General features: G+C 40.3%; 1 protein-coding gene across 14 annotated transcripts in view; it reads left to right on the top strand.

The window, feature by feature from the left end:
• Window positions 1–6,724: 6,724 nt before the first annotated feature.
• The window catches only part of mef2cb (myocyte enhancer factor 2cb), a 69,273-nt gene continuing 50,603 nt past the window's right edge, over window positions 6,725–25,394 (top strand). For 2 of the 14 annotated variants that reach the window (XM_040019698.1, XM_040019697.1), the window contains exons 1-2: window positions 6,727–7,023; window positions 14,090–14,226. The gene's annotated coding sequence lies outside the window, so the exon portion shown is untranslated. Of the gene's footprint in view, window positions 7,024–14,089; window positions 14,227–15,094; window positions 16,480–25,394 lie in introns of those variants that run through there. The other 12 variants (XM_040019691.1, XM_040019688.1, XM_040019696.1 and 9 more) reach the window with 10 other exon arrangements.

The following is a 25,394-nucleotide window of genomic DNA, read 5'->3' as shown; positions in this document are numbered from 1 at the left end:
TCTCTGAAATATAAATCAGAAGGACAAATATAAACCAGACGCAGATGCAACAGTGGAAGGACGACTTAGCCTGAGAAAAGGGATGTTCCACCTTAATTAGGTACATTTAATATTAAATATGAAATAAATATTTTTCAATGAAACCTTAACATATAATGCCAAAAAAAAGGAAAATGTGGGTTTTTTTTTTTATGAAATTATGATGAAATTACAGAGCTCGACTAATGAGGGGTTTTTCCAGCTAATACTCATATTTGGAGATTTAAAAATCAGATATTCAGAATCAGCTGGTTGTCGTGACATAGACAAACTATGCAACATCAACACTCATAATGTTGCTGAAGGTCGATTATCTTGTTTGCTGTGACAAATGTTAATAGTGATAAATTAAAATTTTAAATGTTTAAATGTTATTTTTTACAAATCTTTTAATAACGTTGTTCAAAGGGTATTTATTGTACTTACAGGAAAGTTTTATTGTCATCAGCTGGTTGTTTTGCATAGTATCACATTCAGAGCAGATTGTAGATTATGTAGATTCTCATAGATATTCTGATTCCAATATATATCATAAATCTGTATGCTTTTGATTCTGCAGACCTCTACTTGCAGAAAGGTTTTTTCCTGTCTCCTGCGTCTTGATGATACACACACCCATGTTTACCAAATGGCTGAAACCAACTTACACTAAAATCACGAACTGTGCATCATAAAATTGCCATTGTTAGTCAATCATGAGTTTTGTGCAACAAAAAAGGACTTTTATCTTGTATGTATGTAAATAAAATACCCTATGCATTGCATCGTCCGAATCATTGTAGAAGAATAAGATTCTTACACAGGAAAAATTATTCTTAAAATTGGAGCAGGTTAGGACCTTCACTCTGTTGCATGCGTGGCAATCACACAATGCCACAATGAAACAACTGACATATTATTTTTTCCCCTGACATAGTCAGACGTTTTCTATCTCTGCGGTTTGAGTCAGAGTTGTGCTCTGTCATGTTAAATGCAGTTGACAGAAGGGGCAGGCAACACCCTAAACCTCTGGTCTGAGACTTTGTTTTCCCTAGGCACCAAAGCACAATACTTAATCAGACCTTGGTCTGTGAACTGCAGACTGTGGCTGTTTAACTGTAGTCTCTCATGTCACGTTTGCCATATTCTGAAAGCTCGTAGGAAACACCTTAGCCAGATTACTGGACTTGCTAGAAAAACTGAAGTAGTATACGGGACTTTAAGAGTGTTGAACATGAAAAGAGGAGTATTAGTGATTCTGATTTGAATTTAATGATGTAAAAATAGCAAAAACAGCTGTGAACAGTTTGTGTTTAACATTATGACTAAAAAAATTATATGACTCAGTTTGGGTATACCACAGTTCAAATGACCCAAGACTGAGCTCAGTAATTAGGTCATGAAGGTTTGGTAATGAAAGAATCTGCATAAGAAGATAAATAGGTTGATTTTGTTTTGTTTTTTTGTTGTGTTGGTGGTTTGCTAACTAAACCTTAACTTTTGAAAGTGATATATCCCCCCAAATAGGAGAAATAACAGCTTAGAAAACTTGACAAACAGAATGAATTCTTTGAGGTGTTTATATCCGAAAAACAAGATACTTTTTTTTGCACACAAAGATCACAAATTCTTTAGTTTACCCTGACCCTAGGTACATAAAGAATGTCAACTTAACTTAAGAAGTGATTAGTTCATTTATTTATTTATGTATGCTTTCACACTGATTAAAACGTAAACTTCAGGGTTTAACAAAATGTTATAAAAAATGATGCTATTTTGTATATTGACATCCAGAAAAAGTGAGCATATGTAAATATACGACATACGCTCATAGAAGCAGTGTCACTTCAAATAATGAGGTATCCTACTTAAAATGCAGTCAGTAAAAAAAATAAACAATTAAAGAGACAGTCTTACTGTCTAAAGTAAGAAAAACCTATCTTACATTAACTGAAACAGCAGAAGTATGGTATGCACTGCTCTGAATCTACAAACAAAAGACCTGCTGTTTATGCTCATGCTTAATATAGTCTTAGAAAGATACACTATTCAACTATTTATTTCTTGGCATGTTTTCAAAGAAAGACTGGATTCTGTACTGAGTTAATATGTCAATATTGAATAAGGTGCAGTTAGTTTGGGTTTAAATAAATGGCATCAAAAGTTCATTAGGGTTTGTTCTGGTTTGCTTACTGCCACTGGGGGATGCCCTCTTCCATTGACTTAAATGTGTGAATATTAATCAAGTTTACATTTGTGATACTGTGAGTTTGGTCTGATCGACTGGCCTGAAAGCTTATGAGATCTCCCTAATCAAGAAATAAATCATCCCATTTTCCCGCCTTTCTTACTGCGCTAATATCTATGATGTTATCCCTACATTGTAAATATAGGGCTGATGTCCTATATTGGACCACACGTCACATTAGGCTAATTTAAATCTTCTGCCAATCGCAATCGTCATACAAGTTCAAAAAGCATATTATATATGTTTATTTTACAAAATGTATTTAGGGTGAATACACTGTACATTGGCTACAGTAACAAGAAAATAGCCTTCCTTCCCAATTTACACTCAGCCCCATGGAAACAGGGTGAAAAACGTGGGGGAGATTTATGTGGAAGTTAAGGCAAATCCAGAGCAGTAAGTGCAAGGGAAATTGCTTTGCTTTGTTACCATGGCCACCTGAAAATGCTTTGTGTTTTTCTCCAGCACAAGAGATGATGAACAGAGAGGGGAGCATGCGGAAAAATATGTGTTCATGACAGATCTGAATGTTAGTTGATTACATACAAGATTAACTGTATTATGCGTGAAGATATTTTCATTTATTTCTTTCATACAGATTTAAGTGTATTTGACATTTTTAACTTCTGTGCCTGATTTATTTCACTCATTAAACTGAAGATCATGACTACATGTGATGTATATTTTGAATTCCTTACAGTAGTAACAAGACTCACATTTATTTCATGTACAACTACCCTTTTGGAAAAATGTCAGACTGGAATTACAGAAGGAACAGTGTGGGCTAAAGAGTTAGCCATGGCACTGGGCATAACCCACCTTTCAAAAGAGCCAGATGGAAAGGGTAAGGTTTCAGTCAAAATATTGTTTTTGGATTGAGGTGTGTAAGTGTTCTCTCACTCTTGCACTCTTTCAATCTCCCTACGTCCTTGTCTCTCTCAATCTTTCTCTCTTGTGCTTTCCAGCACTCCTTCAAATCCTCCTCCTGTTGTGTTTTATCTGATCTTGTCAAAGGTCTCCCCTATAAAACCAACGAAAGCTCATCAGGGCAGACCTCTGGAGACCCGGCTCGGTAAGTCCTGGTTAGGTTGCGTTCAGCTAATATTTATCAAAAATGCCAGAGTGCCGAATAAAAAGTCAGCACTTCAAATCTTTTTTTTTTTTCAGAGTGATTCACGATGAAATGTATGGTGAAAGGCACCAGCGGTCTTAAATCAGCAGTTTTACTCTTAGACGCTTGATAAACATGCGGCCCACAGGTTTGTGTCTGGCCTGATGGGGCTGGGGGCAGAAAGGTATGTGCTTAGTGGTGATTGTGTGCCATGGCCTCCCCTCATTCTCCAAAGTCGAACACACACAGAGTGACCTTGTGTGGAGCAGAGGGGTGGGCAGACACACTAAAATCAGCTCACGCCATGCAGTACTGTTGGCAAAAGAAAAAAATGATCCTTCAGGATTACACACGCGCCCACAATTACTCACTAAAAAGCATTAGTTCTACCCGACTCTGCATTATTATCTTTTTTTTAACTAACGCTAAATACACTTGCACGTATTCCTACATGATTCTCATAATCATCAGCTCCAAGTGAGACTGCAGGGTTGCCCCAGACTACTGTGGACTTGTTATACAAGCACCCATAAATCCACCCAGAGTTACATAAACCTGTCAGTGAGTTCATTACAATAATTATTTTAATTTTCTGTTGATGATTTAATGATAAAGCAACAGAAAAAAATAGAGAAAATAAAAAAACAGTGAAAGCAGTTTTCAGAAGAGAGGCCATGCCATGTTTCCTGTTGAACACTTGTCGCCTTTCAGCTGACAGAACACTTTGTGTTTCACTGCTGGCATAGCCCACAGCGCTGTGAGCCATAGCAAAGAAACACCTTCACCCTCACTGGCACGCAGTTAGAAGCATATACAATATATACACAGAATATATGCTTAACAGTCCACATGCATGAAAAACCTATGAAAACATCATCATCAACCCAGCGGTGATGCAAATTAGGATTACCATACTTTACTGTTAATTTAAAGAAAAATAAAAGCAACACAAAAAAAAAAAAACCATCAGTTCCTGGGTGAGAATACTTAAGTCAGACCAACAAAGAATACCAGCTCAGCACAGACATCTGCAGCCTGTGCATACAACTGATTAGCAATTATAAATAACGTTATGAAACCACCTTCGTATAGCCTTACGAGAATTAATCAGAAAAATATAATAAAACTCAAACTTAAGCATCCACATGCAAAAAACACAAAAACAGAACATTGTCATATAGCTGCAGTGTGCAATGCTGTGGGGTTTTCAGGTTTCCCGATAAAACTAGCACGGAGTTTGTTAGATTGTTCCAAAGGTATTGATGAGGGCTTGTCAAAATCAGAAGAGAGTTAGTGCAACATCCAATGAAAGTAGAGGTTACTGGAGAGAGTACTGCGATACCTAAAGGAGACATGCAACAGCTGCACATCACGAATTATGATTTTGTTCACTTAGCATAACTGCTATGATTGAGATATTGCTAATTTTACCCGTTCAAATCTAAGACGACTGTCCTTGACTTCGCTGAATTGTTGTGGGGTTTTTTTTTGGTACTTTAATCAGCTGCTTAATCTTTACATATCTCCTGACACTCACTCAGCAAGAATAAACATTTAGCAGAGTATCTTTCCAAAATATCCACCAGTGCAGAGAGGTACCCTCATTCAATCACACACAGCTTCCTCTCTGCCTGAGCAGCTGACATGTCCTCATACAGTTTATTATAGCTTATAAAGTGACTTTTGTTTTTACTCTCCCACAGATATGACTTTAAATAAGGTAAAGCACAAAGCTCAGAGAAAAGTACAAACTGTTTTTTTTTTTTTTAAGAAATATAAAAATTTCTAAAATTAAAACTGTCTCATTAGGACAAGATACACATGTAAAGGTTTTGTGATTGTGCTACAGCTTTACTGGTACTTGTGCTCCTTTCTTACCATTTTTCTCCACACTCATAATCAGACAACCAGGATTTGGTCATCTGTAGTGCACTCTATTGATTTTTTTTTGGGGGGGGGGGGGGGGGGACAGACCCACTATTTCCCAACTGGCAAGAAAGAAGTGTACTAAGGGGAAGTCTTTAACCAAAATACACAATAATACAATACAGCACGGTCATATCATCTTCGATCAAGACACTGAATCCCTCATAGAGGTAGGTCACAATTAAATGAGCTCCCCCCAACAACCCGCTCCCCACCCAATTCCCTTCAAAAAAGATTAGTGAATTCCTGCTCATGATGTCACTGCAAATGTACCAATGTATAGGTACCCTGGATTGGATAGGTGTACAGGTAGTCATGGTGACAGAAAAACTTCCCCAGATAAACAGATTAGTTGATTATCTGTGCCCAGAAACATGAAAACAATACAACTAGATCAATACAAACCATATTTCACTGTCAGGAGTGTGAACACCTATCATCCAGGGAACACCACTGTTTTATCTCGTGTCTCAGTGGATCCACTCTTTTGGATGTATTCTGGGAAAATACCAATCTATAGTCTACTCATCTTTCCTTTGTGCCATCAGTCTCCACATTAGCAAATTGGTTGACTTAAGAGGGATATATAAAACACTAATTTAGGTGTATTGTTCTGTCATTATCTACATTAGATTTTGGCATCAGGTATGAGAGCGTGACTGGAAAATTTGTGATAAAATTACAATTACCCCTGTGCCACCCCCGCAAAACTCAGCTAATGTACAAACAGTCACAGGGGATGTTATGATTTAAGCTTGTTGATTCCTACATCCTACTGAATGTATCATTTAGAAGGGAAAATGGCTTACAGTCTGGATGCCAGCGGCTTTGGGAAATTCAGAAGTTTTCTTTTGGATGAAGATGTATGATTTTTATCAGGTAGCAATGAAAAGGAGAAACATTTCCGGAGTAATATGTTTCTTTTAAAAAAAAACAAGACTGTAGGTGGATTTTAGTCATAGATAAACTCAGCTAAATGAGCTTATAATTACGAAATTATAGGTGTATACCACTGCACCTGGTATTTTGACATTGGACAAGATGCTATCAATGCTGACAAATCCCTTCCAGTGGCTCATTTATTTGCACGATTACACAGATTGGTTATGCAAAGAGTAGGAGTATTTGTTATGTAAAGTTATACTGTATATGTATATATACGCATACTTTTAAGAAAGATTAAAAGAGGATATTGAAAGTTTGTGTGCAGCAGAACTGTGGATATGTGAAGGGGCAAAAAGGGGAGTCTTTTTTTGCCACTGTGGAGGTGGCAGCATTCTTGGTAGGGCTTATATGCCAGTGCTGACAAAGGTCTGGGGCATGTGTATGCATCAGGGGAAATGGGGGGTGGGGGGTGACACTGATCCCTCAGAAGGCTATATTTACCCAAGAGTGATAGGGGCAGGTGGATTCAGCTGGGATAGACGGGTAGGGGTGGTAGAGATGGTTGGAAAGAACCGGACCTGGTTTCAGTTCAGTCAGAGACCGGGGGCAAACAGACAACCCAAATTGGGGGTTCTATTCAAAGCCAGCTGGTCTGGCTTTATTACATGCAGGACATCTATTTAAGGTCATTTGTGGCCTTTTGTTTTCTTTTTATCCATTATCACGTTTGTTTGTTTTTTTCTCTTTTTCAACTTTTTTTTACCTGTTTGATTCAGTCGGGCCTCAGCTGGTGCTGGAGGGTGTAGCTTCCTGGAGAAGCAGAGAAAAGGCACGGGTGAGTTTATAAATTACACCTATTCCACTTTTTTTTTCCACCCTCTAGTCTGAATCTCATTCTCTTAGTGGAAAACCTGTCTCTGTCAGAACTTCAAACACTTTGCACAGCAGGTCATGACATGTTTAACAGATTAAGCCATAATTTGGATATCTGAGCTGCACAATTTAAACCATTCTGAAATTTATTTTGCAGCCGCATTGCCTAATTGTTTCATTATAGCTTCGCAGGATTTAGTGAATGATGTCTTTGTCATGTAACCCAACACAGAAGTGCCTATACCAGTATGAACAAGGCTAGAATATCTACTTAACTGCTGTTTACATTTAGATTTTCCTGCTCCTGAAAAAGTAGAAAGACACCAAAAAAAAAAAAAAAGAGAAAAAATCTCAAACAGTGTTGTAGGAGGAGCGAGGTCCCAGCTGGTGCCAATCACCTCTGTTGAGCACTTGGGGAATAGCTGATTGAGGCTCCTGGAAGTGCGTGTGTGTGTTTAGTTTTAAGAGTGTACATTTTTATGTCTCCAAGGCAAGAAAAATGGTTAAAGTCAGTAAAGTGGAACTTTATATTGTGCTGTTTCTCTGTTTCTAATTCTTCACAGTCAGTTTAGGTTACTTGTACCGTTATGGGTAATTGCTCAGAACATCTCATTGCACGATCTGGAATTATCAGTGAAAGAAAGAGCGTGGCCTTAAAGTGTTGTTTGCTTTAGAAATGACTCATTCCCTCAAGGTGGCTGCACTAGATGCAAATACATACTTCAGATGAAACGTGTGTTTCCCATTTTGGTGTCTAATGAAGACATACTGGACAAACTTTTGATTGACAGAAAGGGGACTATTCTTCACCAGGGGATGTAAGAATATGTCATTTGTCCCAAACTGCGTAAAAGGGTTTTATTTTTTAAGTTTGTTTCCACATTAGATTTAAATTTGTTGATGCTTATAAATTTCATATCTTTAAATTTGAAGTTCAGGGTATTTTAGACTATTTATTAAAATCGTTACTAAGTCAACTGTTGACACAGACAGTGGATATAAAACTTTATTATACTCCTACTTGAAAAGGAAAACAGTTTTATTTTTCATTTTTAATATACATCTAAACTTGAGAAGTACACATGCACACATGTCATGTTATTCACCCAAAAAGCAGAACAGTAGAAACTTTGACCCAGTTTACAGGAACAGTGCAGTCCTTACTTTACTGCTTCTCTGCCCCTGAATTCCATGGCTTTGATGGTCAGCGGAGTTGAGGAAACGCACTGTTTTCTTTCTCCGTAGGGTGGTGAGCGCTCTTGTGCAGTTGCCTCTCTGCCTTTGAAACTCACCTCATCCTGTCTTTCCACCTTCCAAGTCAGCTATTGGTTTCATTGTTGCTTCCAGTTTTTTGTTTTGTTTTGTTTGTTTTTTGTGTTGCATGAATAGTAAGTAAATTATAATTATTAATAAATTTTTAACTTAAATGGTAATGTCTCAAATGTGAATGTCAAAGTTTGGTCAGTGATAATACGAGCACAAATTTTCCCTAAAAATGTAGCTTTTAGTTTCAGTGTTTCACTTTGTCTGGTGTTAAGTGGAAGGTAATTCAATGCAGATATGCATTTTGTGGTTTCAACTGTGTCACAGTGTCTTTGTATAAATTAGAGGGAACGTTAAGATACACTGTAGAAGTAATTTGCTGATTTGTTGTTACTGTGTAGCTGCTGCTGACAGAAAGCATTGGTAGTATTTAGTTTCCATGGTTATTTTGTGGCACCACTGATCCAGATGCTCCCGAGTTACTGAAACTATGTTACTGTAGAAAGTGCATTTCATTTTTAAAACAAATTAGAACTGAACCAAGACCAATTACACATATGGGAGTGATTTCAATTGTGATGCATGAAGTACCTTGGTTCTGTAATGGCTTACAGTAACAGCGTAGTAATTCTGCTCTTATTTTTTTTTCCTTTTCATTCCCCTTTTTATTATCTTTATTATTTAATTTTGGAAGACTTCCAGCAGCGGTCCATCCTTCTGTTTAAAAACTCTGTTTCCTTCTAACCCCCTGAGCACTGTCGAGGCCAGAAAACAGTATGACGCTCCGCCGCCACGATACAATGCTTGTGTGCCGGGGCCGCCTAAATCTACAAAACACGAGCGCTGGCGCTAGGCAGCTCTTTTGATCTGCAGCTAATCTCAGTTGCCTGCCTCTCCTCTGATCATGTCTGAATAAGAATGAGTTGGGGGTGATCCTGGAGGCACAAAGAGCTTTAGACATCGCCGCTCGTCTGCCAAGCTCTACTGTGTAACACAGGTCTGCGCCGATGGTCGGCCTCGCTCTCATACATCTGAGCTGGGAAATCCTCGTTTAGATACGCAACGTATTCCACTCTAGTTGCTTTTCTTCGCAGTGAGACACTATCAGCTGCTTGGTGAGAGTGTGGGAGAAGTTGCAGAGCCATGCTGAATGATTGTTAATTGTCAAGAGAATTGGCTGAGGTCAACAGCTGCAGGAGGGACTTTTGCTGTGTAATAGTTATTATGGGAAATCAAAACAAAGCTAACTGCAGACTTTCGTGCTATAGTTGGATGCATTGCAGCTGGTTTTTGTTATTCAGGAAGTGTAAGTGCAACTTTTTACAAACGATCATCTTTATATTACTCTTTATATTGTAATATTCTGTTAAAAATAATGTAACTTTACTTATTCTTCAGTATTAAAAACTACTTTTATTGCTCAGCATGCAACTATATTGCATCTGCTGCCTCTAATTAAACCACCAATGCCAGTGACCCGTATCTGATTTGCCTCCTTTGTCAGCAGAACAAGTTTTGCCAGTTCCTTTCTAAAATGCACTTAAGTTTAGGGAGGGATCATGGATGTGGTTTAAAGAAACCATAGTTGATGGTTAAATAAGAAAGAAGCAGCTGTCTCCCATCACATGTTACGCTCAATATTATTTACAAATACATAACAGAGCCAAACTTCAGCTGTAATTTAAGTCCGCATTTCTTCTTTGACATGTTGATCATGGCACTTTGCTCAGACGTGGGCTCTGTTCCACTGCCGCACATTTAACACTAATAATGTTGTTTCAGAAACAGCTTTTGCACCACTTCAGGAAACACCGGTGGGCACCCCTTGAACTGAGACATAAAAAAAAAAGTATCACTGGCATCTCTCTTTTATAGGCACAATTAGAGAAAGGGCAGCAAGAACAATGGAATAACTGTGCCTTTGTTGGAGCAGTTCATAGGGAATTACTTTCCAACCATTCAAAATGAGGAAAAATCATTAGCAGAAAGTGAGTTTCTTTTCCCTCCCTCTCGCGAAGCAATCTGCTGGAGACAAAGAGAACTTTGAGCCCTTGATATACAGACAGTAAGCGTGGCAGTTAAGCACAAAGAAGACACGGGGAGAGGAGGAGGTGGGAGAGAAAAAACCATCAGGGATTAGAATAATGAAGGAAGTAAATTAAAAACAATTAAAATATTTGTGGGATAGCGGTTAGAGATATTTAATATTTGTTTTTTAAAAAAATACTTGGCTAAAATGCCTAAACAGACGACCGTGTTGAAGTAGTTTAGGGTAAAAAGTTGGTTAAACTTTGGGGCACAGAGAACACCTCCAGTTAACCCCTGTGCTAAACCTCTCCATTCCCCTAAGAAGGGTGCAGACCTCCCCTGCAGGCAGCACACTTAATTGCAGTGCCTGTACACTGTGTTGTTCATATATAGCAGATGGCACACACTGATGGCACCTGTCACATTAATGATATATGTGACATTAAAGCATTTTGATTGTAAATAAAATAAGCAGGGAGTCAATTTGCAGGTATCAAGGCTGAATAATCACCTCTGTAGTCGACGTGAGCTATTTTTATTTTCTTCCCAATGTGATCATCTTATTGAAATTGTTTATTATCATCCATTCGACAGGTGGCACGGTTAGTTCTTCGAATTAAATATGTGGAAGACGTGCTTGCTTTGTGGTCTGTCTCTCTGCGTGTCGAAAAGCCCACGTAGATGCGATATAACAAAGCGAAGAAGCAACAGGTCTGATTAACAGAGCGCCCAGCATCGCTGTGTCTCAGTGTGCCAGTGCAGTCACAGACAGGACCATGGAGCTTTTCCTGTGATGTAACCAGAGAATCAAGAAGAACAAAGGGAGAATTTGTTGTTCAGCTTGTGCCTCATCCATAATGCAGGAAAGGTGTACAGACAGAATAGTGTTGGTTAAACGCAACACATGCAAATCACCCGAGCTGTCTCTGACTGACACTGCTTGTTAAGGGCTTGTTATATAGCCATTGCAGTTTTGGATGATAGATATTATTAAAGATGTAGCCACATGGTAGAAAAAAAAATGTGTTATTAAAATTAAAACCGTATACAGTTTCACTGAAATATAGCAGGTCACTTCTCTTGTTATTTATTACATTTCAAGATATAACAAGTAAAACTACAGGATGTAGAAATATTTGACACAACAGTTTTTAAAAATCTGTTTTCTTGTAAAGTGATACAATAGTGACCTAAAGTTATGATGTAGATGAAATGAATATATGATATGTGTATCTTGATCAAGTCTTTTTACATTTGCATACAACTGATTCTTGCAGAGGCAAAATACCTCGAGGCATGAGTGCCAAGTTAAGGCAGAACTGCGTCGCTGCTTTCTTTCAGAAATAAAATGAACAAGGAGATATTGCCTAATAGCTGAATTGCATGTTCACATATAAAAAAAAAACCCATTCGTAAGTGCAAATAAATACTTCCTCATGGTTATATGACTTTCTTTGTTTTATATATATTACAAGGAGAAATATGATTTCAGTTAATTAAACCTGATTTTCTAACCTTTGCTCCCTTAATTATAAAGTACTGTAGTACAATTCCTTCGACTATAATTACTGATGATATTGCCCTGTGAGTTTCATTATAATACTTATTAATAAGGAGCTTCAAATTATTTATAATACCACGCTTTAGACGACTTACCCAAAGACCAAACACAGATCAGCGGGGGAATGTCTCTCATTTTCTAAAGCAGGTGTGTTTTTCCTGAGAACAGAGCCCAGATGTTGAGGCTGAGTGAGAACTGTATGGCTTAGATACTAGGAGTTCAAATGAACAAAGAATGAATGACGTTATAGTTTAATAATTGTATAAAATAACGGACCATGTTGCGGATTCCTCGATATTTGTGCTCTTGAATGTATACTGTCACATTACATACACATAGCACGTGCAAATGATTCACAATTATGAATAACGTTTTAATTATTATACAGTTTTGTTTTGTTTTTCCAAATTTCTTTAGTCAATCTAGGTTTGCCCTAACCCTAACTATAATGATACATAATATGTGATGCATTTCAATAAGGCTGAATAAGAATAATAAAAAAAAAAAATCTTTTTTAATAAATATGCATTGAATTTTTAGCATTATATACCAGGTCAAAAAATATTGCTGTGATTGCCCTTGAAACACCCATAAGACATCTCCACCTGCAAAAGTGAGATCTGTGGATTCCCAGCTGAGCATGTGAGTTAAATTGGCCTGCAGGTCTTTCTGTGCTTTCTGTGAAGCCTTTGGTCGTCACATCATGTAGCATCAATCGATTGTCAAAAAAACAAACGTGTCTAAAATTCATTAGGGAACGAGTGCAGGAAGAGAAAGCGGTAAATACCAAATAAAGCTGCAAGCATCTTCAGACATATCCGACATACAACAAATACTCTGCGTGTTTCGTAGTGCTTCTGTAATCGCTGGCTAATTCTCAGGAGCAGTGAGGCAGAGCGCTTGACAACATCATCTACTGTGACAGGCAGATTGTGTTTTCACGTGAGCATGATCGACAACAGATTGCACTGAGCCCGGGCTGTTCTTGTTTGCCCTGGAAATGTGTTTGTGTTTATCTTTTGCTTGAGAGAGGCATTTCTTTCTTTCTCCCTCTGTTACCAAAAACAAACGGGCGTGCGCGCACACATACATTTTTAGGCAAGCTGTTCTGCACGTGTGCGTTCGGTGCGTGCGTGTGACACATGCTGTGAAGTGGCTGCCAGGAGAGGCTTAAGAAACAATCCAACCAAGATCAATATCAGCAAACCGCACTTATATGTTTGACTTAAGATCCAGTCGCAGTTTCCCCTGTTTCACTTTTTATGCACAGCCGAAGCCAAACCTCACGAAACTGAATTTACCCGAAAGCCTAAAGTGTGTGTTTATGCACACTGTGACATATTTTGAAATTACATAATTGTTTGGCAAACTCTTAAACTGATTTTTTTCCTCCACCAGGCTTTGATGAGACTGTCAACCCACACTCCAACACACTCGCAAACACACTCCTCAGAACACAAGTTCAGGATTCATGTAGGAGGGAGGGACAATGGCTAATGAGTAGGTCTGGGAAAGTTTCAGATGGCAAGAAACTAATAATTTCGCTCATTTTGATTAATGAGAAAATAGTTTGTCTTAAGATAACACAAATGCCAAAACATATAATATTTAACTTACGACGCGCTCTGCTTATTTGCACACAGTCATTGTGTAACTAACTCTAAATTTATCAGTTTTAATAGCACAATGTGGCACACCTTCAGCTCTGCAATGTGGATTAATATCAGCCTGGTTATAATGCTGTATATAATACATATAGATATAGATATTTAGCCTTAGCCCTGTGCTCAGTAGTCTCAAGAGCAAAATATACAGCAGGTCTTCCCTATTTTGCATTAAATGTATGAGAACTGAGGGAGGCTGTTAGTATGGTTTCACCATAGGTTTATCCCCGTAGACAAGTCAGTCATTTATGAATAAGCATGAGCCAGTGTTTGCCTCATTTAATGATTTTTCACCATTCAAATGTATTCCACATCCCCCCATTTTTTTCTCTGTTTCACATGGCTATCATACACACACACACACACACACACACACACACGTTACACAGATGTTAACATAGATCTTTGCACACTATGTGCAAGTGCCTACTCTTACACAGAAGCAGTAAGCACTTCACTGGCAGGTTCACTCTTCTTCTCACCGTGCCTGCCTACTTTGCTTCTCCTCTCAGGTGCTAACCAAATGACGACCTCAAGCACTGGGAACACTGAAAGGACCTCTTCAGTGAACTTCTCGCAAACAGCATAGAAAGCTACAAGAGGGAGGGCACGAACAGAAGAAGAAGAAGAAGAAGGAACACTGCATGTGGTATGTACAATCACATAAGCACCCACAGCTATCCATATATTTTGGAGACTTACTGCAACTGTCAGGTGCGAGCACCAGAAGAAGTCTGAAAGGAGGAAATCATGTCTGTTGAAACTGTGACTCTGTGAACTCGCCGTTTCATACATGCTGACATGTAACGCCGTTGATATCTGCCATGTCGCGTTTATGAACTTGCTGTGTCCAACAGCACCTTATTGATTAGTATGGAGGTCTAGGGACCAGAGGAAATGCTATTAAAGATTAAAGGGTCAGGTGATGTGAAGGTGGCATTCAGAGTCATCAGACACCAGCGACTTCGGTTACAGGCTGTAATGTTCACCCGTCAAGCAGATTAGCCAGCTTGATTTATTTATTACCTGATGTCTTACCATTTCCTACCCTCACTGACTGAATAACTGATTGACTGGGTGGCTGACTGCTTGCATAGCTTATGCGTCGTAGGTGAACTTCAAAAGGGAAGGAGAAGATCATGGAGTCACTCGGGGTCTATTTACACAACACGCCGTCTGTATTGCTTTTACAGTGCAAAGCTAATAAAGAGAAAGGGGTTTGCTGTTTAACTGTATATAGACCATAAGTGTTTTTCTTTGGGGTTTTTTTTTTTTTGGTTTGTTAAAATATCAGGATGGAAGAAACTTTTGGAAGCCTGTGATAATGTTTTCCCTTTTTTCAATGTTAAATTGATATAAAGTCAACAATGGGGCCTAACGGTGTATTGTAGCGTAACAAGCTCCATTCAGGGCAGCCATTAAAAATCCTAAAACCGTGATACGGCACCCATATAATGTGAGTATAATAGAACTCTGGTATTATGAGGCCTATCTGGTATACATCTCTGTACAGAGAGCCAATGCACTGCCTGTCTGTGTCTTATCTGAAGTGGCAAACTTGCTGTTCTAATTGTTATCTTCACACTAATAGAGTGGATGTTTTGAAATCATTTGGTTGGACGGATAAAGGCTTGGCAATTCCCCAATGCTTACTGTCTCTGTCAGGGCTTATCTGTAGGAGATAGCTGGGTCCCTAAGAATGATTGGCGGGGTGCAGGATGTGCAAAAGTGTTGCAGCGTCTGAGAAAGGAGGCAGAGCAGACATCCAAGGAATTGTTGAGAATTAGAAAATGGCATTATTCGGGAGTTGCTAAAGTTGCTCCTACTTTTCCAGCGAAATCGCATTGAGGGAAGAATCATGTCATTTAATGTGATAATTAATCTTAAACTCTTATTGTTAAAATAATGAGTGATGTTGGATCATCTGTGAGTGTGTTTGTAGAAAATGGTGTCTTTTTTTTAAGTATTTTCTAAAAAAAAACAAAAAACTAAAGGTGCTGAAACACGCTGAAGTGTTTTGCTTCTTGCTACGACAGACTTAAGTTTTGGTGTACTTGGCATCTGATGTGAAACAAGAGGCTGAAAACTTAACCTGCCTGAGCGAAACACAACTTTCGCGGTACGGGTTTCATCGCATGCTGTCGCCTGCAGACCTCGGGGTGCTCTCCGTGACATCATTAGTTAAAGAACACATGCCCCATCTTCATCATCCTCCTCCTCCTCTAGCGGTCCTCTCTCAGCACTAATTGTGTCCACTCCGTCGGGCCTGGCGCGATAATAAAGCGTTAAGAGCCTTGCCTCGTTTATTAAAGTGGAGTTGGGAAATGTGAGACCGCCCCCTTTCAGGAGTTTTTTTTTTAAAAAAAGAAAAGGGGGTAGAGAGAAAAAAATCGATTATTTCTTCACGCAGGAGAGCAGAAGGTTTAGGGAAAGACTTGGTCGGGATTGTGGGGAGGAACAGAAACAGCTTCGCAACATCACTATTAAGCTTCAGACGTCCAGTACTAATACCGGCACCACCTCCAACACAGCCGCTCCACCGAGTCCCTCGCCGCTCACCGGTACTACGCACTAGCAGACCAGACGGTGCGTCCTCAGCGCCTCCTGAGCGAGCTCTGTCGGATCAGAGAGAGAGAGAGAGAGAGAGAGGAGAGAGAGAGAGAGAGAGGTAGTTTTCTCTGACATTATAGGGACTCATACCACGTATTGTAGGTTACTTTTTTTTCCTCTCGGCGCCGTCCTCCTGCTTAGTTGCGCTCCTGGATTTTAAGTGCGTCTCGGCGAACTCCGTCCCCCATCAAGCAGCGGCTCCAACCTTCCTGTCAAACGGCCGGACCAAACACCCGGCGGACCGCTTGTTGTAGCCTTCTCTCGCTTCACTCGGGACAAGATTTCAGATAAAGTAAGTACCGCACTTGCACCACTTGGCACTCACTGGCAAACACCTCACTCCATCGTATGGTTCTTAAAAAAATATTATTTATTTTATTTGAAATGTTCCGTAAGGGGAAACTTGAGGGTCTAGTTTGATGCGCGTTGTCTCCCCTGACAAAGTACAGCAACTGCGTGTATTGATTTGTTGTGACCCCCTTTCGACTCGTGCCGGTAACAGCAATGTAATATAGTTACCGAGCGACATCAAATCACTGGTTATGGTGTATTAGGAGATCCGTGTGGTGATTTTAGGTGTCACTGCTGTGTCGACCTTGTGCAGCTTTCTCGCGTCCACATGCAGGCGCACAGTCCCGAAGCCAATGAACAGGCTGGTCACATTAACACTATACTTTATGCCCTCTTTTTGCGCCTTTGGGCAGGGTGGCATATGAAAAGTTACATTTGGGTTGTAAAATGTAGCGTTCAGTCTACCTCAAACAAAATTATAAAGGCAAAAGGAGATGCACAAGTTTTTACATTTCAGATTGCCATCAAAGCAACAGATTAGGGAAACAGTGATCCTAGTTTGTGGATATTCTTTGCGCACGAAATAAACGTTCTAAACTGAGGTGAACTGATGGCAATTATGCCGTGCTAAACTTTAAACCGGTATATTATGTAGGAAGCTTTGATAATTATTAAATAAATAGCTAATCATATCATCGCTGCAATACAGGGGAAAACATTTTTTAGACTTATTTGGATGTAAATTTATGTAGATGAGCGACACGGCGGACTGTGCTGTAAATCAGTGTTTTAGAGGAGGTTTGGCTGTTCAGGCTCAACTATAATTTCTTCTCTGTGCCTTTGTGACTGAGACTGACTTATTACAAGAGAGCAAGCATGATTAAATTCATATTGCGAGTTTGGTTAAGCCTCGCGTTGCTCAACTAAACCTGTTGCGATGAGAGGAAAAATCACGAGGCTACAATTAACTTGTGGCAACTTTTCTCAGGTTTCAGCTTTGGAGCTAAAAATGGATTCTTTGTTTTACACTTAAAGTGTGCGGACACGAGGCCCACCATGTAATGTGCAGAGAAACTCGGGCTTGCAGTGACATTTAAAATTACTATTATACATTTCATTTTCATTTAGATAGATTTTGGGATTGAGTTGGCTGTGGACAAAAAAACGTATGCCTAATGTGAGGATAAACGTTTATCTCTTTACTTATATTGGGCTGAATTAGTTCTTAAGCTGAAACACAGTTTTGTCTGTGAAGTAAATTATATAAAAAAGTAAGAAATGAACAGGGCTTTAATGTAGTGATAACTGCTTGAAATTAAATATAATTAATGTAACTTTTAGAGAATATTTTGAGATTCATTAAACTATTAAATTAATTTTAAAATAACAGCTATGTAAATGAGGTATTTTAAGGCACTTACAGAATGGTAAAAGTGTTTCTGTGTGTAGCTGTATACCAGCTTATTTAATGTGTGCGTTTAAAACACACTGCGTACCGCTTGACTGCATTTCTCAGTTCACTTTCAGGAAAAAAAGAGAGATGCTCCGTGTTTTAAGGCGTATGTAATTTTTAAGATTTTTAAGAACTTCTGAAGGGAACGTGGTGTCCAGTTGTCCAGTAACCCTTTATTAAACTTTTATGTGAACTTTTTAGTCTTAAAAAAGTCAGAGTGCATTCATTTATATTTTTTTTAGAAAACAACATCATAAGTGTGGCTTTCCTTTTCTGACTATCGTCAATGAAGTTGTTCTGTGTGGCCTGTCTGGCCTGTTGCTCTCTTGGGATTAAGCGATAGGTTAATCCGCTCAGAGGAAGGTGAGCACTTGCATGTGGACCCACGATTACACACTGAGAAGTCTGTCAGCCAAGCTCTGTAATCTAAGAGACCCTCTACACACACACGGACACACACACACACACACGGACACTTGTATGCAGTCGTGCGCAAACACACACAGGTGCACAAAAGCATGTTCTGTCTCCTTTCTCTCTCTCGCTCTCTCTCTCCCTCCTTACACACACACTTTTACACACATGCATCAACACCCACACTATTTGGCCTGCGCTGCTTTTGTTTCTCTTATTCTCTTAAGACCTCTCCATCTTGACAAATCATTTGGGATTTTAGGCGCTGATTCACAAAACCAACAGCGACAACACACTCTTACCCTTCTCACAGAGAGGGATTAGAAGGTCACGTGTCTCTGTGATTGGCCAGGGCATTGAGCCGATTGTCAGGGCACTTTGCTGTACGCCAGGGGCTCAGTAAAGCTTTAGTTAAGTGAAGGAAGGGAACACATTGTATGCCACGGTCAGGGTAATTCCATGTGTTTTCAAGGCACTGCAACAAAATCAGCATAATTAGCAAATATTTGTCACTTGAAATGCCTAATATATTGCTTATAAATGTGTAATTTAACACCCATAAATTAGTTTTACTGGTGGTAACTTCTATTCCTGCTACCAAGTTTCCATCTTCAGGGGGGGAAAAGGTGTAAACTATACCACTGTGCTCCCTGATCTCTGCTCACATAGACATTTAATACTGCACAAGAGGCACATTTCAAAGATCCCCACCTTATGGAAAACCAGATCTATGAAAACATTTTTCCTTAATGGAGACAACCAATGTATTTATGTTTAAGCAAACAGTTTAAAAGCCCCTTTAGCTGTGCTTTAAAGTTTTTGTTTTTTTTCACTAATGGCTTCAAATATTTTGGAAGAAGTTTGCAGAGTTTACTCAGTTAAACATCAGTAAAACATTCATTTGCAGATTGCCGGTTGGCAAGATCGTGAGGTAGATATTGAAGAACTCTTAAGTGGACTTCATGCCCTTTGGCTCAAATGAGAGGCTGATATATGACTCAGATGTAGACATTTGTATTTGCCTCACATGCAATGCTTCATAACGTTAGAAAACGTCTTAAAATGCTGAGAGACGACCTTGTGTATCCCGCATGTGAAAACGTTTAATTGGTTTAGCAGCATATGTAACGCAATAAAGTGCAGGCTGTGTGTGTAGTAAAATTTGCCTCGCATAAATAACAGAAATATTAAGGCATTTGTTGAGAAAACAATTCTTCTTGCCAATTTATAAGCAGATGAAAATGCTTATGTTTTATAATAACTTAAAGGCTTCTTGCATTCCTGTTTATTGCACATGGCAGGTGTTCTCTAGTTGCTGCATGGGAGGAATAGTCTCCTTTTTTTCTCTTTTTTTCTTTCTTTTTTTTCTCTTTTCATACGTTTTATAGTACCAGTGAAATACGCAGGGCTCAACCTCACCATGTGTTTATTTACTCGTCTTCAGCAGATCTCGCTTTCATTGTCCTAACTGTTGTGCGTGTTAGAAATGTTTATCCAAATGCATCTTTGCCTTAGGAGCACTGTCTGTGTATCTTCTCATAAGAGCTGCAATTACTCATAAAACTTACCACACGCACAAACACACACACACACACACACACACACACACACACACACACACACACACACACACACACACACACACACACACACACACAAATCAAAAAGTAAATAATGCAGTCCTTGAATGGTTTTTTGGTGGATTGAATGCATATATTTGAATATGTCCTGGTTTTTGCATAATGATGCAAAGTATTCTTCTGTCTCTATCTAGTAATTAGCAGTGACGTTCAGCAACTTTCTCTGTATGCTGTAAGTGGATGGGGGTGTGTGGGGTTTGTTCACTGGGGTGTTAAAGATCACAGAGGAATATATCAGCCTTTGATGTTTAATTGTATTGTAAAACACACTTTAGAATATTTCTGCATAAAGTAGACTTCTGGCTGTGCTGTGCTTTGTGTTTGCTGTTTCTTTTGTGTGTTTGTCTGTCAGTGTGTGCTGTGTGTCTGGGAGGTGTGTGTGTGTGCGCATTTTCAACTTTGCGTCTTGTCTCTGTGTATTCGTGCGCTGGAATCTTTGTGCTTTTGTGTGCGTACGTGTTTTTTTTTTTTTCCCTTCGTCTGAGTTTTGTGAGGTTGTTGCTGGTGTATATTCAAATGAAAATGCTTGTTTTTCTTTTTCTCCTTTATTCTCACACTGAAGAGGGTAGGATTTGATGTCTGCGATGATGGAGCAGTCTGGAAAACAGTGTCAGTGTGAGGGCTGAAAAGGCAAACTGAGAAGACAGATGCACATGAAAACAGAGAGAGATACGCGCGCAGAGAGAACGCAGATGGAAATTTATTTGAGCAGAGGTTAGTTAAGAGCACGCCGACAAAGTGTTCGGCCTCCGCTCAGGTAACCCTCCGTTAAGATGTCGATGCGTTCGTGATGTCATGTTTAACACAGTGATCTAGATGAACAGGATGTCCTGCCCTTCTTCATCCTGTTTCCTGTTTCCTGCCTGGCCTGTTGGCCATTATTACGGCAGCAGCCTGCTGGGTGGTCTGTGCTCGGCAGTGCTGACCGCACAATCATATCATCAGCTGCAGCCCACCTAAAGAGACACCCAAAACACCTCACCATACTTGAGGCCTGCTGTCTGAAATATTTGGACAGGGAGAGAGAGAGAGAGAGAGGCCCGGGAGGCGAGAAGGCTGGAGGAGTGCAGGAGCAGAGGAGTCTGAATGATAAGACAAAGAGAAACATTTAGAGTAGAGCAGAGTTTGGGTTTCTTTGTCCAAACATGAGATCATTCAAATTAGGTTGAAAGCCTCCAACATCAAGACTTAAATGTTCAAATGAGAGTTAAATGAGAGTTTTCAGGCTTATAAACTGGCACATTAACTTCCCAAGACTTACCCAACTTTCAATCCTGAGAGAATTTTTCTTCTTCTTTTCCTGCACAGCGCAGACAGTTTTAGAGGTAACGCAAACATGACATCTGTAATGCTGACTTGAACCGTTACGTGGCGAAACCAGAATTTATCTGACAGATTTTTTAGAAGCCAGTTTGTCAGAGAAGTGTTTCCTGTCTGTTTATGGAAATGTAGCAGCCAAAGGCATTTTCTTTGATTAAACCCTGCTCCTGACCCGTAAATAGTTAGGAGCAACTTCTTACGCCCTAATATTATTTCAGAGAGAGATGCCCCCACCCGCCTTCACCATATTCCTTTGGTGTGGGACGCATTTGGAATCCACCCAATGCCAAGAAAAAAAAAAGAAAAAAGGAAAAAAAAGAAGGTGTAGGGATGGGGAGAGTGAGGAAAAAAATGTAGAAATGTTTTCCAGTCGCTGTAATTTATCTTTGTCACAACTGCAACATAGCCGAGTCATTGTGCAACAGAGTCCTGTGAGACGCACAGAGGTAGCTCTGTGCCTTGGCCTCACACAAGCTCGCATCCATCTGAAACCCCCTGCTCGCTCGGCTGCCACAATCCGCGCCGCTGCCGCCACCGCTCCCCATCCGCGCTGCCGCTGAGCGTCACGTCGCGATCGGATATTTATAACAGATCTTGTGTTCACACCGAATTCAGAGGAATTAGGACTTGAATTCTACCCCGTCAGGCTTTTTATGTGATGTTGCTGGGTTTTTTTTTTTCAATACAACAACGCAACAGTAAATATCCAATAATAGATGGCACGACTGATACGTCTGTCTCTCTTTTTGTGCTCCAAGGAAGAATATCGCAGACTTTTTTCAAATTTTGTGCTTGTTTTTCACCACAGCTTTAGAAATCTGGACAACCTGTGTAAAATCAGGAGATCCTCTGTGTCGTTGAAAATGCTGTTAACACTTTCTAAGTTGGGCAATAAAAAAAAAAAAGAATCCATGCTCTCAGTGCTCTCCCTTTTCTGCAGAGCACACTGCTTAACCAGCCGGTGTCCTGCCAAAGCCCACACCAGTGTTTCTTTCCACTGTCATCTGTGCCATTCCCACACCAAAGGCCAGCCTATGAAATAATGTGCAACACGGGACTGTTTCGAAAACGTAGTTTACTCAGCTGACCAAAGAATTAAGGAGAAAGCGGGACAAAGAAATGCAGAAAAAGCTGAACAATAATAAAAGTGTTTAAACTTTTTCAGCTAATGTGCATCTGAAGTCAAACTTAATAAGACACTATAGCACACAGTAGGAAAGGCCCTGGAGGCGGTGAAGAGTGAAACAGCGTAGACCTCACGCACTCTTTTCTCTCTCTCTCTTTCTGTCTTCTTCTTTTTTCAGCCCAGTTCCTTCTGCACTGTGATGTATGGCTTTTTCCTACAGTGGCTCTTCCAAAGTGCAGCTCGTGATGTCATTAATTTTATTCATACTTTATGGATGCTCTGTCTGGAAAAAATGAGAGAAAACGAAGAGGGCCGATGTGAGAAGAGAGGGAAGAAGATAGAGGGAAAGAGAGAGAGAGAGGCCTGGAGAGGCAAAGTGAGAGAGAGAGAGAAAGAGGGAGAGATGTGAAGAAGATGGCATTGCGGAAGGAGATTTTCAGTGCAGTTGCATGTATAATGAATGAGGGGGCACTTTGTTTGAAACTCCAGCCCGGCGCTTCACTTCAAGGTTTGCTGGGCAGAGTGAGGCCTTGTGCTCTCACACCAGCCACTCTCTTTATCTTGCCAATAGATGCTTTCACCTGCCACTGTGGTTCGACCCAGTGGAAAAACAAATAACCTTGGTGTGTGTGTGTGCGTGTGTGTGTGTATATAAGAACAACAGAGAGAGAGCGAGAGAGCAGTGACAATGGAACAAGGGGTTGGGTGGAAAGGGTGAGGAGCGGGCGAGAGAGGAAAGAGGTGAGTTTGTATAACTGCAATGACAGCCAGACGATACTGAGGAGAATACTGGCACTTTGCCCGCACTTCCTAAATAGTGCTCTCTACAGAAATAGCTCAGCCTTGATATTGACTTTTGTCTGTTGTGTATGTGCGGATGTGCACATCTGTGTATGCTCAATAGCAGGACATATAGTTTCATTGTCAGGTGAAGACCTTTTTGACTTCTTATCTGTTGTTGTTTGTTGGCGGTGTGCGTGGATACTTTTCTGTTTCTCATATTCGCACGCGCGTGTGCGTTAAAGTGTGCGAGTGAGGGATCTTTATTTGCTTTTATTGTCATGGGCCAAAATGGCCTCTGTTTTATTTTTGGCCCATCTCCGGACTCGTGGTTTTAAAAATAGCTGAGGAAGTGCGGGGGATACCTGCCGTGGCTCCAGCCTCCCCACAGCAGAGTCCCAGTTCCTCCACGTCACATCCATCCACCGCCGGCCCACTCCAGGCTATGACAGAGCAGCCCCTCTGGGGCCCGTGCAAACAGGATTGGACTCAGAATGAGGGTGTGAGAAAATCAGCCTCTGGAGTAAAGCGCAGAAAGGGCTCGCAGTTTAGTGCGAGAAGTCTTAGCCGACACTGTCAGATTTTGTAACGTACAGATTAGAAACCCTACAAGCTAATTCCCCCTTTTTTTCTTTTCAAATGTAGTCGAGAGTAAAAGATTTTAAGGGGAGTGTGTGAGAACTGGGTTTTTCCACTGTTAGTTCATGTGTGGAAGGGCACGGGCTGGCTTGCTCTCTTATCTGTCATCTGAATGCCGAGTTGTCTTGTTGATTTCATTTCTATGTCTTGCCTATGGGGCCTAACTTTGAGTCTGATCCTCACTCCCTTCTCATTGTACTCTCAATTTCTTATGGAATCATTCGAGACAACGAGAGCATTTAATAAATAGGGTTAGCTATAGGAGCAGAACTGGATGTTATTTAGATTTTACCATTTGACATTCATTTATTTTTTTTCAAAGACTCACATTTTCCAGGGTCAAACTCATTTTTACTGTCTCACTTCTGTGGGTGGATGACTACATTTATTTTTGATTAATTCCGGTATTCTTTACAGGGCATCGTGCTCCTCAAGCCCATATCTAATTGTTTGCTTTTGAAACGGCATTATTATCCCGAGATGCTCTTTCATCTGTAATTCTTTTAAACACGAGTGTCATCACTGCTACACTCTAACCCAAGATATTGTTCACCCTTTAAATGAGTGACACTCTGCATCTTGGCCCCTCATAATAGGGACCCCATAATCATATTATAAGTGGGACAAAAAAAGAGAGAGGGAGAAATCTTTGAAAAGCTCCACTGCCCTTGGTTGACTGTCTCTTTACACAGCGAATGAGAAATCTTTTTTTTTTCCCGAATGCGCTTTCACCCCCCCCCCTCCCCACCCCCACCCCTTTCTCTGTGAAGAGAATTGTGCTGCCTGTTATTAATGTGCTTTTGACAGCTTAATTTGATAAGCGGGGTACTTGTTAAAGAAACCTTGGATTGTTCTCACAGCAAGAACGTGTTTTTTTTTTTTTCCCCTCCCATGTTCTTCAAAATGGTGCCGCACAATCTGTCGATGACCCAGTTCTGAGAGATGGTCGAAAACAAGGAAGAGCAATGCAAAATCCACAGGGAGAAGAACGGAGAGAAGGCGAGAGGGTAGCAGGAGACAGAGAGAGAGAGAGGGAGAAAGGATACTATAACTAAGAAAGGCACTTGTGGGAAGTTAACTCAAATGATTTTCTTTCTTCTCTTACCCTCTCGCTCTTCCTCCTCCTGCACCGACCAAGCAACCTACCTTCTTGGGCTCCACTTCCCTGTAGCCTAATCAGAAAAGGAACGCTGGGAACGATGACGGGGATTAGCCTCCACTACTCGCCAGTTCCCCTTGGTTAAATACACGTGTAATGAGTTGTTTATTTGGGATAATGCACAGTAGGTGCTGCAGAAGGCCAGAACTGCCCTCGCCTCCCTCCTCCGCCGCTTACGTGCACGCACGCGGGCCCGCAGCAGATAATACATACATATAGTGAACATATAGCCCAGCCAGTTATGCAGAAATATAGACGCAGCATATGTGGTGTGAACACTGACGTGTCCAGGTATGTGCTTATACATACATTCACACACTCAATCCTCCTACAAACACACCCTCCTACTCAGATTCCCACACACAGCTGTGATGCAGGTCACTCG

Source organism: Simochromis diagramma, unplaced genomic scaffold, assembly GCF_900408965.1.
Source record: "Simochromis diagramma unplaced genomic scaffold, fSimDia1.1 OVJJ01000822.1, whole genome shotgun sequence".
NCBI lineage: Eukaryota > Metazoa > Chordata > Actinopteri > Cichliformes > Cichlidae > Simochromis > Simochromis diagramma.
Note: the sequence above shows the minus strand (reverse complement) of the source record. Positions and strands in the feature narration are given on the sequence as shown.